The sequence below is a fragment of the Arachis hypogaea genome, chromosome 1 (genome assembly GCF_003086295.3).
Source record: "Arachis hypogaea cultivar Tifrunner chromosome 1, arahy.Tifrunner.gnm2.J5K5, whole genome shotgun sequence".
Taxonomy (NCBI): Eukaryota; Viridiplantae; Streptophyta; class Magnoliopsida; order Fabales; family Fabaceae; genus Arachis; species Arachis hypogaea.
Window position 1 is genome coordinate 25,043,970 of NC_092036.1, and position 18,287 is coordinate 25,062,256.

The following is an 18,287-nucleotide window of genomic DNA, read 5'->3' on the forward strand; positions in this document are numbered from 1 at the left end:
TTTAAGTTTTAAAGGCTTTATTGTCGCATATAAAATCAGATGCACTCCGCCATTTTGACCAACCTGCATGGATCCTATGATTTACATCCTATTCAATCTCTCCACTATCCTGTATGATGCACCCAAGATACTTAAAACTTTTAACTTTTCCTAGGATGTTTTCTCCAATCTTCACCTCTATATTAGGGTTTTCCCTTTTTAGATTGAACTTACATTCCATATATTCCGTCTTGCTACACCTTATGCGCAGACCATACACTTCTAGAGCTTGCTCTGGGCCCTGTCCAAAATACCGACCTATCAGTTTAAATTAAATTTAATTTGTTTTTCTATTTTTATAATCTTAATATTTAGATTTAATTTAGATAATATATAATATCTATAAACTCCGCCTATGTTACACTTGCGGTACATAGCCGGTCCCAAGCCCGGATAAAGGAGGAGGGTTGTGTTAGGTCTTCGGCAACCAACGTAAAAATATAGCCGAACCCCCATGACATGAATCAAAGACATTATTACGCTAAAGTTAGGTCGTTACCCGGAAGTAACGCGCCGTATGGCTCGAGTACGGTGTCAAAGCAAGAGCCGCTGCATCGGTGCCCGGATGTAGTGTTAAATGAGCAAGGGTTCTCGCGTTTTCGTGAACGGACGAGGGTAAATAAGCTAGTTCACAAAGAAAAAGGTAAAGGTCGAAGCGACAAAAGGTTGAGATTGGGGACATGGAACATAGGCACTCTAACAGGAAAGTCCATGGAGGTGGTGGACACCATGACAAGGAGGAAGATTAACATTATGTGCCTACAAGAAACGAAATGGGTTGGTGCAAAGGCTAGGGAGTTGGATTCTTCTGGTTTCAAACTTTGGTATACAGGAAAGGTGAAGAATAGGAATGGAGTTGGAATAATTGTGGATAAGCAGTGGAAGAAGGACGTAGTTGATGTCAAGAGGGTGGGAGATCGGATCATCTCTATCAAACTTGTGGTGGAGGGAGGTGCTTTCCATGTGATTAGCGCTTATGCACCGCAAGTGGGTTCGGACGAACAACACAAGATAAGATTTTGGGAGGATCTAGAGAGTTTGGTTCAAAGCATATCTTTGGGAGATAAGATTTTTTTAGGAGGAGATTTAAATGGCCATGTTGGGAGAGAAGTGACTGGATATGGGAGTATTCACGGAGGCCATGGTTTCGGGGTGATCAATGCCGAGGGTAAAACTATTTTGGACTTTTCCTCAACTTTTGATCTTCTCATCGCAAATACATGTTTTAAAAAGAGAGATGAACATCTTATAACCTATAAGAGTGGCATGACAAGCTCTCAAATCGACTTCTTCTTGTTGAGGAGAGTCGACCGGAAATTTTGCATTAACTGTAAAATTATCCCGGGAGAGAGTTTGACAACACAACATAGGGTGCTCGTCATGGATTTTCGTGTTGAACAAAAGTTGAGGAAAAGACATCATACGAAGAACCCAAGGACGAGGTGGTGGCGGATGAAAGGTGAGGAACAAAGAAGCTTCCTAAGACGGGTAGGAGAAGAGGCAAAGTGGGATGGGAATGGAAGCGCGGAAGAGATGTGGAGGGAGATGGCAGAAGTTATTAGAAGAACAGCAAAAGAAAGTTTTGGTGAATCTAAAGGAATAGGACCAAGAGACAAGGAGTCCTGGTGGTGGAATGCGAGTATACAAGAAAAGATAAAGATAAAAAGAGAATGCTTTAAAGAGTGGTCTTTATGCCGCAATGCAGATAACTGGGAAAAATATAAGGCGGCTAAGAAAGAGACAAAAGTGGCTGTAAGTGAAGCAAGAACAAGAGCATATGAGGGTCTCTACCAGTCTTTGGGCACGAAAGAAGGAGAAAAAGGTATATATAGAATTGCAAAGAGCCGGGAAAGAAGAACGAGAGATTTGGATCAGGTTAAGTGCATAAAGGATAAGGATGGAGAGGTGTTGGCTCAAGAGGAGAAGATTAATGAAAGGTGGAAGAGCTACTTCTACGAGTTATTTAATGAGGGACAGAAGACTCTTCCGAGCCTTGGTCGATTATGCACAAGGAAAGAAGATCAAAACTTTGACTACTATCGAAGGATTCGGGACTTCGAGGTAAAAGAGGCTCTAAAGCAGATGAAAAATGGCAGGGCAGTAGGACCTGATAATATCCCGATTGAGGTTTGGAAGGGTCTTGGAGGAAAAGGCATCAACTGGTTAACCAAGCTTTTTAATGAGATTTTAAGGTCAAAGAAGATGCCTGATGAGTGGAGAAAGAGCACCTTGGTACCTATCTATAAGAATAAGGGGGATATACAAAGTTGCGGAAATTATAGAGGGATTAAGCTTATGAGTCATACTATGAAGTTATGGGAAAGGGTGATAGAACGGAGGTTGAGAAAAGAGACACAAGTAACAGAGAACCAATTTGGATTTATGCCAGGCAGATCTACCACTGAAGCGATATACCTATTAAGAAGGATGATGGAGAGGTATCGTAGTAATAAAAGGGATCTACACATGGTGTTTATTGATTTGGAAAAAGCGTATGATAGGGTACCAAAGGAGGTTTTATGGAAGGTTTTAGAAAAGAGGAGAGTAAGGATCGCATATATTCGAGCAATTAAAGACATGTATGATGGGGCCACAACTAGTGTGAAGACTCAAGGTGGTGTGACAGAGGAATTCCCTATTGGTATAGGATTACACCAGGGATCATCCTTAAGTCCATACCTTTTCACATTAGTCTTGGAAGTACTCACAGAGCACATCCAAGAGCCTGTGCCATGGTGCATGCTTTTTGCCGATGATATCGTCCTTATGGGAGAGTCAAGGGAAGACCTAAATAAGAAGTTAGAGTTATGGAGAGAAGCTCTAGAAGTGTATGGTCTGCGCATAAGCCGTAACAAGACGGAATATATGGAATGTAAATTCAGTCTGAGAAGGGAAAACTCTAATATAGAGGTGAAGATTGGAGAAAACATCCTACAAAAAGTTAAAAGTTTTAAGTATCTTGGGTGCATCATACAGGATAATGGAGAGATTGAACATGATGTAAATCATAGGATCCAAGCAGGTTGGTCAAAATGGCGGAGTGCATCTGGTTTTATATGCGACAAAAAAGTGCCTTTAAAACTTAAAGGTAAATTCTATCGCACCGCTATAAGACCGGCTATGCTGTATGGTACGGAGTGTTGGGCGGCTAAAGGGGAGCACGAACATAAACTGAGTGTGGCAGAGATGAAGATGTTGAGATGGATGAGTGGTCATACGCGATTGGATAAAATAAGGAATGAAGATATAAGGGAGAGAGTTGGAGTATCTCCCATTGTGGAAAAGATGGTTGAATCGCGTCTCAGGTGGTTTGGACATGTGGGAAGAAGACCGATAGAACATCCAGTCAGGAGGGTGGATGAGATGGAAGATGGACAAAGAGCGAAAGGCAGAGGAAGACTTAAGAAGACCATCCGTGAGGTGGTCAAACGAGATCTACATGTAAACGGTCTCTCTGTAGACATGATACATGACAGAGCACAATGGCGTCGTTTGATTCATGTAGCCGACCCCACTTAGTGGGACAAGGCTTTGTTGTTGTTTGTTGTTGTTTTAAATTTTTTTTCGGTCACCTTTTAAAAAAAATTACTTTACTTGTGAATCCATATCATATTCCCTTTCTCCATCATGGACCTAAGTGGAATTGAACAGTCCAGAAGGACTCTGGGGTCATATGCTAACCCCATTACAGCTGCATATGGGAGTAGCATCTGTATACCTCCCATTAAAGCAAGCAGCGTTGAGCTAAATCCTCAACTCATTATCATGGTGCAGCAAAATTGCCAGTATTCCGGTCTTCCACAGGAAGAACCTACTGAGTTTCTGGCACAATTCTTACAACTTGCTGACACAGTACGTGATAAAGCGGTGGATCAAGATGTCTACAGATTATTACTGTTTCCATTTGTTGTAAAAGATCAAGCTAAGAGGTGGTTAAATAACCAACCTACAGCAAGCATAAAGACATGGAAACAGTTATCAGACAAATTCCTGAATCAATTTTACCCTCCAAAAAGGATGACACAACTAAGGCTGGACATCCAAGGCTTTAAACAAGAGGATAATGAATCCCTTTATAATGCCTGGGAGAGGTATAGAGGTATGCTAAGAAAATGCCCCTCTGAAATATTTTCAGAGTGGGTACAGTTAGACATCTTCTACTATGGGCTTACAGAAAAAGCTCAGATGTCTCTAGACCACTCAGCTGGTGGATCTATACATATGAGGAAGACGATTGAAGATGCTCAAGAGCTTATAGATACTGTTGCTAAAAATCAACATTTGTACTCTAGCAATGAGTCCTCTACAAAAGAAGAAGTTATGGCAGTAGCCACTGATCCTAATCCTCAAGAACAGATGATTGAGCTTAAACAGCAACTACACCTGATGACAAAACAGTTAGCAGAATTTAAAGAGATGCTCCAAGAAACTAAAATTGCTAACAAGAACATAGAATCACAGTTGAATCAGATAAAACAGCAGTAATCTAAACAGATAACAGAAGAATGCCAAGCAGTTCAACTGAGAAGTGGAAAGACATTGAATAACACTGCTCAAAGTAGCAAAAAGCCAAGAAAGGAACAGTTGATAGAGGATAACCAAACCACTGCTCAAAATCCCTCTGAGGACAGTAAGAGCCCAGAGAGGAATACTCCTGGTGTTCAAACGCCAGAAAGGGGGGAAAAACTGGCGTTAAACGCCTATTCTCTGCCCAGTTCTGGCGTTCAAACGCCAGAAAAGGGGGAAAAGTTGGCGTTAAACGCCCATTCTTCACCCAATCCTGGCATTCAAACGCCAATGAGGAATCAGACACCTGAGAGTGTTGATAGTAACCCCTCTAAAAAGGCTTCTCCAACCACTTCTGTAAGGAATAAACCTGCAACAACTAAGGTTGAAGAATATAAAGCCAAGATGCCTTATCCTCAGAAACTCCGCCAAGCGGAACAGGATAAGCAATTTGCCCGCTTTGCAGACTATCTAAGGACTCTTGAAATAAAGATTCCGTTTGCAGAGGCACTTGAGCAAATACCCTCTTATGCTGAGTTCATGAAAGAGATCTTAAGTCATAAGAAGGATTGAAGAGAAACTGAAAAAGTGTTTCTTACTGAAGAATGCAGTGCAGTCATTCTGAAAAGCTTACCAGAAAAGCTTCAAGATCCAGGAAGCTTTATGATACCATGCACATTAGAAGGTGCTTGCACCAAGACAGCCCTGTGTGACCTTGGAGCAAGTATCAATCTAATACCTGCATCCACTATCAGAAAGCTTGGGTAGACTGAAGAAGTCAAACCAACCCGGATATGTCTCCAACTTGCTGATGGCTCCATTAAATATCCATCAGGCATAATTGAGGACATGATTGTCAAGGTTGGGCCATTCGCCTTTCCAACTGACTTTGTAGTGCTGGAAATGGAGGAGCACAAGAGTGCAACTCTCATCCTAGGAAGACCTTTCCTAGCAACTGGACGAACTCTTATTGATGTACAAAAAGGGGAAGTAACCCTGAGAGTCAATGAGGATGAGTTCAAGTTGAATGCTGTCAAAGCTATGCAGCATCTAGACACATCAAATGACTGCATGAGCGCTGACATTATTGACTCTTTGGTGGAAGAGATCAATATGACTGAAAGTCTAGAATCAGAACTAGGGGACATCTTCAAGGATGTTCAGCCTGATCAGGAGGAACCAGAGGAAACAAAAGAATTTTTGAAAATTCCTCAGGAAGAGGATAAGCCTCCCAAACATGAGCTCAAACCACTACCACCACCCCTGAAGTATGCATTTCTGGGAGAGGGTGACACTTTTCCAGTGATCATAAGCTCTGCTTTAAATCCACAGGAAGAGGAAGCACTCATTGCAGTGCTAAGGACACACAAGACAGCTCTTGGGTGGTCCATAAGTGATCTTAAGGGCATTATCCCAGCAAAATGCATGCACAAGATCCTATTGGAGGATAATGCCAAACCAGTGGTTCAACCACAAAGGCGGCTAAATCCAGCCATGAAGGAGGTGGTGCAGAAAGAGGTCACTAAATTACTAGAGGCTGGGATTTTTTATCCTATTTCTGATAGCCCCTGGGTGAGCCCTGTCCAAGTTGTCCCCAAGAAGGGAGGCATGACAGTGGTTCATAATGAAAAAAATGAACTGGTTCCTACAAGAATAGTTACAGGGTGGCGTATGTGTATTGACTACAGAAGGCTCAATACAGCCACTAGAAAGGATCATTTTCCTTTACCATTCATAGACCAAATGCTAGAAAGACTAGCTGGTCATGATTATTACTGCTTTTTGGATGGCTATTCAGGTTACAACCAAATTGCAGTAGATCCTCAGGACCAAGAGAAAACAGCATTCACTTGCCCTTCTGGCGTGTTTGCCTACAGGAGAATGCCTTTTGGTCTGTGTAATGCTCCTGCAACTTTTCAGAGATGCATGCTATCCATCTTCTCTGATATGGTGGAGAAATTCCTGGAAGGTTTCATGGATGACTTCTCAGTATATGGAGACTTATTCAGCTCCTGTCTTAACCACCTAGCACTTGTTCTGAAAAGGTGCCAAGAGACTAACCTGGTTTTAAACTGGGAGAAATGTCACTTTATGGTGACTGAAGGAATTGTCCTTGGGCACAAAATTTCAAGCAAGGGAATAGAGGTGGATAAGGCAAAGGTAGAGGTAATTGAAAAATTACCACCACCTGCCAATGTTAAGGCAATCAGAAGCTTTCTGGGGCATGCAGGATTCTACAGAAGGTTTATAAAGGATTTTTCAAAAATTGCAAAACCTCTGAGCAACCTGCTAGCTGCTGACACACCATTTGTGTTTGACACACAGTGTCTGCAGGCATTTGAGACCCTGAAAGCCAAGCTGGTCACAGCACCAGTCATCTTTGCACCAGACTGGACATTACCATTCGAATTAATGTGTGATGCCAGTGACCATGCCATTGGTGCAGTGTTGGGACAGAGGCATAACAAGCTTCTGCACGTCATTTATTATGCCAGCCGTGTTCTAAATGATGCACAGAAGAATTACACAACCACAGAAAAAGAGTTACTTGCAGTGGTCTATGCCATTGACAAGTTTAAATCCTATCTAGTGGGATCAAAGGTGATTGTGTACACTGACCATGCTGCTCTTAAGTACTTACTCACAAAGCAGGATTCAAAACCCAGGCTCAGAAGATGGGTGTTGCTTCTGCAAGAGTTTGATATAGAAATAAGAGACAGAAAAGGGACAGAGAACCAAGTAGCTGATCATCTGTCCGAATAGAACCAGTAGCTGGGGCGTCCCTCCCTTCTACTGAGATCTCTGAGACTTTCCCAGATGAGCAACTTTTTGCCATTCAGGAAGCTCTATAGTTTGCAGATATTGCAAATTACAAAGCTGTGAGGTTCATACCCCAGGAGTACAGCAGGGTGAAAAGAAAGAAATTAATTTCAGATGCCAAGTACTACCTATGGGATGAGCCATATCTCTTTAAGAGATGTGCAGACGGAATGATCCGCAGATGTGTACCCAGAGAGGAAGCACAAAGGATCCTGTGGCATTGCCATGGATCACAGTATGGGGGACATTTCGGAAGTGAGCGAACAACCACTAAGGTCCTCCAATGTGGCTTCTACTGGCCCACTCTCTATAGAGACGTCCGAGAGTTTGTGCGTAACTGTGACAGTTGCCAAAGAGCTGGTAACTTGCCTCATGGATACGCCATGCCTCAACAAGGGATCCTAGAGATTGAATTGTTTAATGTATGGGGTATTGACTTTATGGGTCCGTTCCCACCATCATACTCAAACACTTACATTCTGGTAGCAGTGGACTACGTATCTAAATGGGTAGAATCAATTGCTACACCCACTAATGATACTAAGACCGTGCTGAAATTCCTCCAGAAACACATCTTCAGCAGGTTTGGTGTTCCCAGAGTACTAATCAGTGATGGGGGCACTCATTTCTGCAATAAACAGCTGTACTCTGCTATGGTCCGATATGGAATTAGCCACAAAGTAGCAACCCCATATCATCCATAGACAAATGGGCAAGCTGAAGTCTCTAACAGAGAGCTAAAAAGAATCCTAGAACGGACTGTAATTGCCCGTAGAAAGGATTGGGCAAAGAGCTTGGATGATGCTCTTTGGGCATACAGAACAGCATTCAAGACTCCAATAGGAACCTCTCTATACCAACTTGTGTATGGCAAGGCCTGTCATCTGCCCGTGGAACTGGAACATAAAGCCTACTGGGCAACCAGATTCCTAAACCTGGACACTAAGTTAGCTGGTGAAAAAAGATTGCTCCAGCTAAATGAGCTAGATGAATTTAGACTCAGTGCCTTTGAAAATGCAAAAATTTATAAGGAAAAGGCAAAGAAGTGGCATGACAAGAAGTTGTCATCCAGAGTCTTTGAGCCAGGACAAAAAGTTCTGCTCTTCAACTCTAAGCTCAGACTGTTCCCAGGAAAACTTAAATCCCGGTGGAGGGGTCCGTATGTGATTACAGGAGTGTCACCATATGGACATGTTGAGCTTCAGGATACTGATTCTGACAAAAAGTTCATTGTTAATGGACAGAGGATCAAGCATTATCTTGAAAGCAATTTTGAGCGAGAATGCTCAAAACTGAGGCTTGAATGATTCTCAGTGAAGGTCCAGCTAAAGACATTAAAGAAGTGCTTGCTGGGAGGCAAGCCAGTCATTAGCAGGTTATCTATTTTGTTTAATCAAAGTTTGATACATATTCTCAAAGGGCAATCATCAAAATTGAAGGAATTCATAGAGTTACAGAAGGATTCAGTGCAAAAAGCAGAGAAAAGGAGCTTGCTGGCGAAAAAACGCCAGTAAGGGGTACTTTGGGCGTTAAACGCCCAGAATGGTTAAACGCCAGAATGGGCAGCATTCTGGGCATTTAACGCCAGTAAAGGTGCCATTTTGGGCGTTAAACGCCAGAATGGGCACCATTCTGGGCGTTTAACGCCAGGTGTGCAGCATCCTGGGCGTTTAGCAAAACGCCCAGTGATGAAGGGGTTTCTGGCGTTTAATGCCCAAATTGGCCAACATTTGGGCGTTAAACGCCAGAATGGATACCATTCTGGGCGTTGAACGCCAGAAAGGTGGGAGACAGAGATTTTGCTTTCCACTTAAATTTTTTTCAAACTTTCCTGTTTTAATCCATAATTTTCTACAATAATACATTTCAAAGTTTCATCATTCACCTTCAAATTTTCAAATTTAAAATCATTCTTCAAATCTCTTTCAAATCCTTTCCAAATCTTCAAAAAAAAAAAAAAAACTCAAATAACTCTCAATTTCTTCTCATATCTTCTCAAATCTCCTTCAAAATTTTCGAACTCTCTCTCCCTTCCTTATAAATATATGTTCGGCCATACCCCCCTTCCCCACCATTCGAATTTGCTCTCCTCCTCTCTCTCCTCTTTCCTTTCTTTTGCTTGAGGACAGCAAACCTCTAAGTTTGGTGTGTTTTTCCGTGATCACTAAGTTAAGGCTCATCAAGATCATGGCCCCCAAAGGAAAACAAACCAACTCAAGAGGCAAGAAAGAGAATGCTCCAAAAGACCTTTGGAGTCAAGAGAAGTTCTTAACCAAAGAACATGCAGACCATTACCACAAAATAATGGGTCTAAGGTCAGTGATCCCGGAAGTTAAATTTGATCTGAAAGAAGATGAATATCCAGAGATCCAAGAGCAAATTCGAAACAGAGGATGGGAAGTTCTAACCAACCCCGAGACAAAGGTTGGGAGAAATATGGTTCAGGAATTCTACTCAAATCTGTGGCTGACAGATAAGCAGAGAATGACTGGAACTGCTTTTCATACCTACAGAACCATGGTCAGAGGGAGAATTATTTACTTCCATCTGGATAAAATAAGAGAGGTCTTCAAATTACCTCAACTACAAGATGATCCTGAATCCTTTAATAGGAGAATGGTGAGAGTAGATAAGGGGTTGGATCAAGTTCTAGAGGACATATGCCTCCCTGGAACCAAGTGGATGACCAATTCAAGAGGTGTCCCAAACCAACTCAAGAGGGGAGATCTCAAACCAGTTGCAAGAGGCTGGTTGGACTTCATAGGGCGTTCTATCTTGCCCACTAGTAACCGTTCTGAGGTTACTATCAAGAGAGTAGTGATGATTCATTGTATTATGCTGGGAAAAGAAGTGGAGATTCATCATCTGATTGCTTGTGAGATTTACACAATTGCAAACAAGAACTCCACTGAAGCCAAACTGGCTTACCCAAGCTTAATCTCTTTGCTATGTAAAGATGCTGGGATGAGGATGGGAGTAGATGAATTCATCCTAATTGAGCACCCAATCACCAAGAGGTTAATGGAAAGACAAATGCAAGATAACTCTATCAAAAGGAGGGCGCAGGAGTTCCTCCCTGAACTTCCTGAAATTGACTACTGGACTCATCTAGAAGCATCTGTTGCCAAGCTGCAAGAGGCTATGGAACAAATTAAGGAAGAACAGCAGAATCAAAACTGCATGCTCTGCAAATTGCTGAAGGAACAAGAGAAGCAGGGGCGTGAGCTACAGGAGTTGAAGCGCCAAAAGCTCTCCCTTGAAGAGTCAAATACCCCACAAGTTGAGGGAGCATCCACTTCTCAAAATCAAGGTTGTTGAGTCCTAACTTTGTGATAACCTCTATCATTAGGAGTCTATTTAAATTTTTGTTTTCTATTACTATTAGTCTTATCTTATATCTATTTTTGAGTCTTGTTCTTAATTCATGATTAATAAAATTTAAGGCTCATGTCTTAAAGCTATGAATGTCCTATGAATCCATCACCTCTCTTAAATGAAAAATGCTTTAATCACAAAAGAACAAGAAGTACAGGATTTTGAATTCATCTTTGAAACTAGTCGAATTAGTTTGATGTGGTGACAATACTATTTGTTTTCTGAATGAATGCTTGAACAGTGCATATGTCTTTTGAATTTGTTGTTTTAAGAATGTTAAAACTGTTGGCTCTTGAAAGAATGATGGAAAAGGAAAAATGTTATTGAGGATCTGAAAAATCATCAAATTGATTCTTGAAGCAAGAAAAAGCAGTGAATACAAAGAAAAAAAGGAAAAAAAGAGAAAAAAATATAATAATAAAGTTGTGATCCAAGGCAAAAAGAGTGTGCTTAAGAACCCTGGACACCTCTAATTGGGGATTTTAGCAAAGCTGAGTCAACAATCTGAAAAGGTTCACCCAAGTATGTGTCTGTGGCATATATGTATCCGGTGGTAATACTGGAAGACAGAGTGCTTTGGGCCACAGCCAAGACTCATAAAGTAGCTATGTTCAAGAATCATCATACTTAACTAGGAGAATCAATAACACTATCTGAGTTCTGAGTTCCTATAGATGCCAATCATTCTAAACTTCGAAGAATAAAGTGAGATGCCTAAACTGTTCAAAAGCAAAAAGCTACTAGTCCCGCTCATCTAATTGGAGCTAAGTTTCTTTGATATTTTGGAGTCTATAGTATATTCTCTTCTTTTTATTCTATTTTGATTTTCAGTTGCTTGGGGACAAGCAACAATTTAAGTTTGGTGTTGTGATGAGCGGATAATTTATACGCTTTTTGGCATTGTTTTTAGTATGTTTTTAGTATATTTTAGTTAGTTTTTATTACATTTTTATTAGTTTTTAGTTAAAATTCACTTTTCTGGGCTTTACTATGAGTTTTTGTGTTTTTTTGTGATTTCAGGTATTTTCTGGCTAAAATTGAGGGACCTGAGCAAAAATCTGATTCAGAGGCTGAAAAGGACTGCAGATGCTGTTGGATTCTGACCTCCCTGCACTTGAAGTAAATTTTCTGGAGCTACAGAAGCCCAATTGGCGCGCTCTCAATTGCGTTGGAAAGTAGACATTCTGGGCTTTCCAGCAATGTATAATAGTCCATACTTTACCAGAGATTTGATGGCCCAAACCGGCATTGCAAATCAGCTTCAGAATTCCCGGCGTTTAACGCCGGAACTGGCACAAAAATTGGAGTTAAACGCCCAAACTAGCATAAAAGCTGGCGTTTAACACCAGAAAAAGTCTCTACACATGAAAGCTTCAATGCTCAGCCCAAGCACACACCAAGTGGACCCCGGAAGTGGATTTTTACGTCATTTACTCATTTCTGTATACCCTAGGTTACTAGTTCACTATTAATAGGATCTTTTGACATTGTATCTTTACCTCATGACACATTACACGTTTCTCATTGTATCTTCTATGGCATGAGTCTCTAAACCCCATGGTTGGGGGTGAGGAGCTCTGCTGTGTCTTGATGGATTAATGCAATTACTACTGTTTTTCATTCAATCACGCTTGCTTCTATTCTAAGACATCACTTGTTCTTCAACTTGATGAATGTGATGATCCGTGACAATCATAATCATTCTCGCTTATGAACGTGTGTCTGACAACCACCTCCTTCTACTTTAGATTGAGTGAATATCTCTTGGATTCCTTAATCAGAATCTTCGTGGTATAAGCTAGAATTGATCGCGGCATTCAAGAGAATCCGGAAGGTCTAAACCTTGTCTGTGGTATTCTGAGTAGGATTCAAGGATTGAATGACTGTGACGAGCTTCAAACTCCTAAGGGCTGGGCATTAGTGACATACGCAAAAGAATCACTGGATTCTATTCCAACCCGATTGAGAACCGACAGATGATTAGCCGTGCTGTGACAGAGCGCGTTGAACATTTTCACTGAGAGGATGGGAGGTAGCCATTGACAACAGTGAAACCCTACATACAGCTTGCCATGGAAGGAGTCTTGCGTGCTTGAAGAAGAAGACAGTAGGAAAGCAGAGATTCAGAAGATAGAGCATCTCCAAAACCTCAACCTGTTCTCCATTACTGCAAAACAAGCACTTATTTCATGTTCTTTTACTTTTTACAATCAACCCTGATAATTATTTATATCCTGACTAAGAGTTACAAGATAACCATAGCTTGCTTCAAGCCGACAATCTCCGTGGGATCGACCCTTACTCACGTAAGGTATTACTTGGACGACCCAGTGCACTTGCTGGTTAGTTGTGCGGAATTGCAAAAGTGTGATTGCAATTTCGTGCACCAGAGACACTCCAATCCAATCCCTTAGATACATCACGCTACACACTACCTTTGGGAAGGGTGCCCGGTCCAGGACGCTAAGCATAGACTACATCGTAGTCGAGGTGAACTCTACGTACAATGCCCTCATAGGCCGAACAACCCTAAACCAGCTCACTGCGGTAGTCTCCACTCCACAATTATGCATGAAATTTCCAACAACGAAAGGTATAGCTACCATCAAAAGAGACCAGAAAATCACACAACAATGCAATAATGAAAGTCTGAACCTAAAAGGTGACCCTAGAGGAAAAGAGGCCAACGCCATTGAACTCGGAGGAGTCCGGGTTCGTGAAGAACTTCAATGCTCAGCCCAAGCACACACCAAGTGGGCCCGGAAGTGGATTTCTGCATCATTTACTTATTTCTGTAAACCCTAGTAACTAGTTTAGTTTAAATAGAACATTTTACTATTGTATTAAGGATCTTTGATCAGTTTTATGCTATCTTAGACATTGGGGGCTGGCCTCACGGCCATGCCTGGACCTTCATCACTTATGTATTTTCAACGGTGGAGTTTCTACACACCATAGATTAAGGTGTGGAGCTCTGCTGTTCCTCGAGTATTAATGCAATTACTACTGTTTTCTATTCAATTCAAGCTTATTCTTGTTCTAAGATATCCATTCGCACACAAGAACATGATGAATGTGATGATTATATGACGCTCATCACTATTCTCACTTATGAACGCGTGCCTGACAAACACTTCCGTTCTACATGAAAACAAGCTTGAATGCATATCTCTTAGCCTTCTGGTTCACGATCAGAGTCTTCGTGGTATAAGCTAGAATCAATTGGCAGTATTCTTGAGATCCGGAAAGTCTAAACCTTGTCTGTGGTATTCTGAGTAGGATCTGGGATGGGATGACTGTGACGAGCTTCAAACTCGCAAGTGTTGGGCGTAGTGAAGACGTAAAAGGATCAATGGATCATATTCCAACATGAGTGAGAACCGAAAGATGATTAGCCGTGCGATGACAGCGCATTTAGACCATTTTCACTGAGAGGATGGACGGTAGCCATTGACAACGGTGATCCCCAACATACGGCTTGCCATAGAAAGGAGTATGAAGGATTGGATGAAGGCAGTAGGAAAGCAGAGATTCAGAAGGGATAATGCATCTCCATACGCTTATCTAAAATTCCCACCAATGAATTACATAAGTATCTCTATATTTATTTTATGTTTATTTATCTTTTACTTATCAAAGCTTCATAACCATTTGAATCTTCCTGATTGAGATTTACAAGATGACCGTAGCTTGCTTCAAGCCGACAATCTCCGTGGGATCGACCCTTACTCACGTAAGGTTTATTACTTGGACGACCCAGTGCACTTGCTGGTTAGTTGTGCGAAGTTGTGAAAAAGAGTTGAGATTACAATTGTGCGTACCAAGTTGTTGGCGCCATTGAGATCACAATTTCGTGCACCAAGTTTTTGGCGCCATTGCCGAGGATTGTTCGAGTTTGGACAACAGACGGTTCATCTTGTTGCTTGGATTAGGTAATTTTCTTCTTATTTTGTTTTCAAAAGGTTTTCAAAAATCTTTCAAAAAATCCAAAATATTTTTAATAAAATCATAAAAAAATATTTTGTGTTTCTTGTTTGAGTCTAGTGTCAATTTTTAAGTTTGGTGTCAATTGCATGTTTTTAAAAATTTGTGCATTTTTCGAAAATTTCATGCATTGCATTCTTCATGATCTTCAAGTTGTTCTTGACAAGTATTCTTGTTTGATCTTCATATTTTCTTGTTTTGTGTCTTTTGTTGTTTTTCATATGCATTCTTGAATTATTAGTGTCTAAACATGAAAAATCTCTAAGTTTGGTGTCTTGCATGTTTTTCTTTTCTTGAAAATTTTTCAAAAATAAGTTCTTGATGTTCATCATGATCTTCAAAGTGTTCTTGGTGTTCATCTTGACATTCATAGTGTTCTTGCATGTTTCTTTGTTTTGATATTAATTTTTCATGTTTTGAGTCATTTTGTGGTTTTTCTCTTTCTTCATTATTATAAAAAAATAAAAAATATCTTTTCCTTATTTTACTCATAAATTTCGAAATCTTTGGGTTGACTTAGTCAAAAATTTTTTAAAATAAGTTGTTTCTTGTTAGTCAAGTCAAGATTTCAATTTTAAAAATTTTATCTTTTCAAAATCTTTTTCAAAAAATCAAATCTTTTTCATTTTTTATTATTTTCAAAAATTTTAAAAATTGTTTTTCAAAATCTTTTTCTTAATTTCATTTCAAATCTTTGAAAACTTTACTAACAATTAATGTGATTGATTCAAAAATTTGAAGTTTATTACTTTCTTGTTAAGAAAGGTTCAATCTTTAAATTCTAGAATTATACCTTTTAGTTTCTTGTTAGTCAAGTAATCAATTTTAATTTTAAAAATAAAATCTTTCTAAATTTCTTTTTCAAATCTTTTTCAAAATAAATTTCAATCATATCTTTTTTATCATATCTTTTCAACCATATATTTTTTAAAAATCAAATCTTTTTCAATTATATCTTTTTCAAAAAAAAATTTGATTTAAAAAATCTTTTCTAACTTCCTATCTTTTCAAAATTGATTTTCAAATCTTTTTCAACTAACTAATGAATTTTTTTGTTTGTTTTACTATTTCTTATATTTTTCAAAACTATCTAACTACTTTTCTCTCTCTAATTTTTGAAAATTCCTCACCCTTTTTCAAAATTCTTTTTAATTAACTAATTTTTTTTTAAATTTTCATTTTAATTTTATTTCTTCTCCTAGTTTTCGAATTCTAACTATATTTTAAAATAAAACAAAAATATCTTCTTTTTCTTCTTAATTATTTTCGAAAACTCCTCTCTCTCATCTCTTTCTATTTATTTATTTATTTATTTACTAACACTTTTCTTCTACTCATAATTCGAACCTTCTTCTCTCTCTGTGTTCGAATTTTTCTTCTCCTTCTTCTATTCTTATCTTCTTCTACTCACATAAAGGAATCTCTATACTGTGACATAGAGGATTCCTCCTCTTTTCTGTTCTCTTCTTTTTCACATGAGCAGGAGCAAGGATAAGAACATTCTCGTTGAAGCTGATCCGGAACCTGAAAGGACTCTGAAGAGGAAGCTAAGAGAAGCTAAAACACAACAATCTAAAGAGGACTTTACTGAAACTTTCGAAAAAGAAGTAGAGATGGCCGAACCCAATAACAATGGTGGAGGTGCAAGGAAGATGCTTGGTGACGTTACTGCACCAAATTCCAACTTACATGGAAGAAGCATCTCAATCCCTGCCATTGGAGCAAACAACTTTGAGCTAAAGCCTCAATTAGTTTCTCTGATGCAACAGAATTGCAAGTTTCATGGACTTCCATCAGAAGATCATTTTCAGTTCTTAACTGAATTCTTACAGATCTGTGATACTGTTAAGACCAATGGAGTTAATCCTGAGGTCTATAAGCTTATGCTTTTCCTTTTAGCTATAAGAGACAGAGCTAGAACATGGTTGGACTCTCAACCTAGAGATAGCCTGAACTCTTGGGATAAGCTGGTCACAGCTTTTTTAGAGTGGATGTTCAAACCTTCAAACAGAAAGAAGGTGAATCCCTCTATGAAGCTTGGAAAAGATACAAGCAACTGACCAAAAAGTGTCATTCTGACATGCTTTCAGAATGGACCATCTTGGATATATTCTATGATGGTATGTCTGAATTGTCTAAAATGTCATTGGACCATTATGCGGGTGGATCTATTCACCTAAAGAAAATGCCTGCAGAAGCTCAGGAACTCATTGACATGGTTGCAAATAACCAGTTCATGTACACTTCTGAAAGGAATCATGTGAGTAATGGGATGCTTCAGAGGAAGGGAGTTCTTGAAATTGATGCTCTGAATGCCATATTGGCTCAGAAAAAAATGTTGACTCAACAAGTCAATATGATTTCTCAGAGTCTGAATGGATTGTAAAATGCATCCAACAGTACTAAAGAAGCATTTTCTGAAGAAGAAGCTTATGATTCTGAGAACCCTGCAATGGCAGAGGTGAATTACATGGGTGAAGCCTATGGAAACACCTATAATCCCTCATGGAGAAATCATCCAAATTTCTCATGGAAGGATCAACAAAAGCCTCAATAAGGCTTTAATAATGGTGGAAGAAATAGGTTCAGCAATAGCAAGCCTTTTCCATCATCCTCTCAGCAACAGACAGAGAATTCTGAGCATAGCCCCTCTAGTTTAGCAAACATAGTCTCTGATCTATCTAAGGCCACTCTAAGTTTCATGAATGAAACAAGGTCCTCCATTAGAAATTTAGAGGCACAAATGGGCCAACTGAGTAAAAGAGTCACTAAAACTCCTCCTAGTACTCTCCCAAGCAATACAAAAGAGAATCCAAAAAGAGAGTGCAAGGCCATAACCCTACTTGGTGTGGCCGAAAGCACAGAGGAGGAGGAGGACGTGAATCCCAGTGAGGAAGACCTCATGGGATGCCCTCTGGACAAAAAGGAGTTCCCATTTGAGGAACCTACGGAATTTGAGGCTCATCTAGACACCATAGAGATTCCATTGAACCTACTTCTGCCATTCATGAGCTCTGATGAATATTCTTCCTCTGAGGAGGATGAAGATATTACTGAAGAGCAAGTTGCTAAGTACCTTGGAGCAATCATGAAGCTGAATGCCAAGTTATTTGGTAATTAGACTTGGGTGGAAGAACCCCCCTTGCTCACCAATGAACTGAATGACTTGGTTAGGTAGACATTACCTTAAAAGAAACTGGATCCTGGTAAATTCTTAATTCCCTGTACCATAGGCACCATGACCTTTGAGAAGGCTCTGTCTGAACTGTGGTCAGGCATAAACTTAATGCCACTCTCTGTAAGGGAGAAACTGAGAATTTTTGAGGTACATGCTACCAAATTCTCATTAGAGATGGCAGATAAATCCATGAAAAAGGCTTATGGACAGGTAGAGGACGTGCTAGTAAAGGTCAAAGGCCTTTACATCCCTACTGATTTCATAATCCTAGACTCTGGGAAGGATGAGGATGAATCCATCATCCTTGGAAAATCCTTCATAGCCACAACAAAAGCTGTGATTGATGTGGACAGAGGAGAGTTGATCCTTCAATTGAATGAGGACT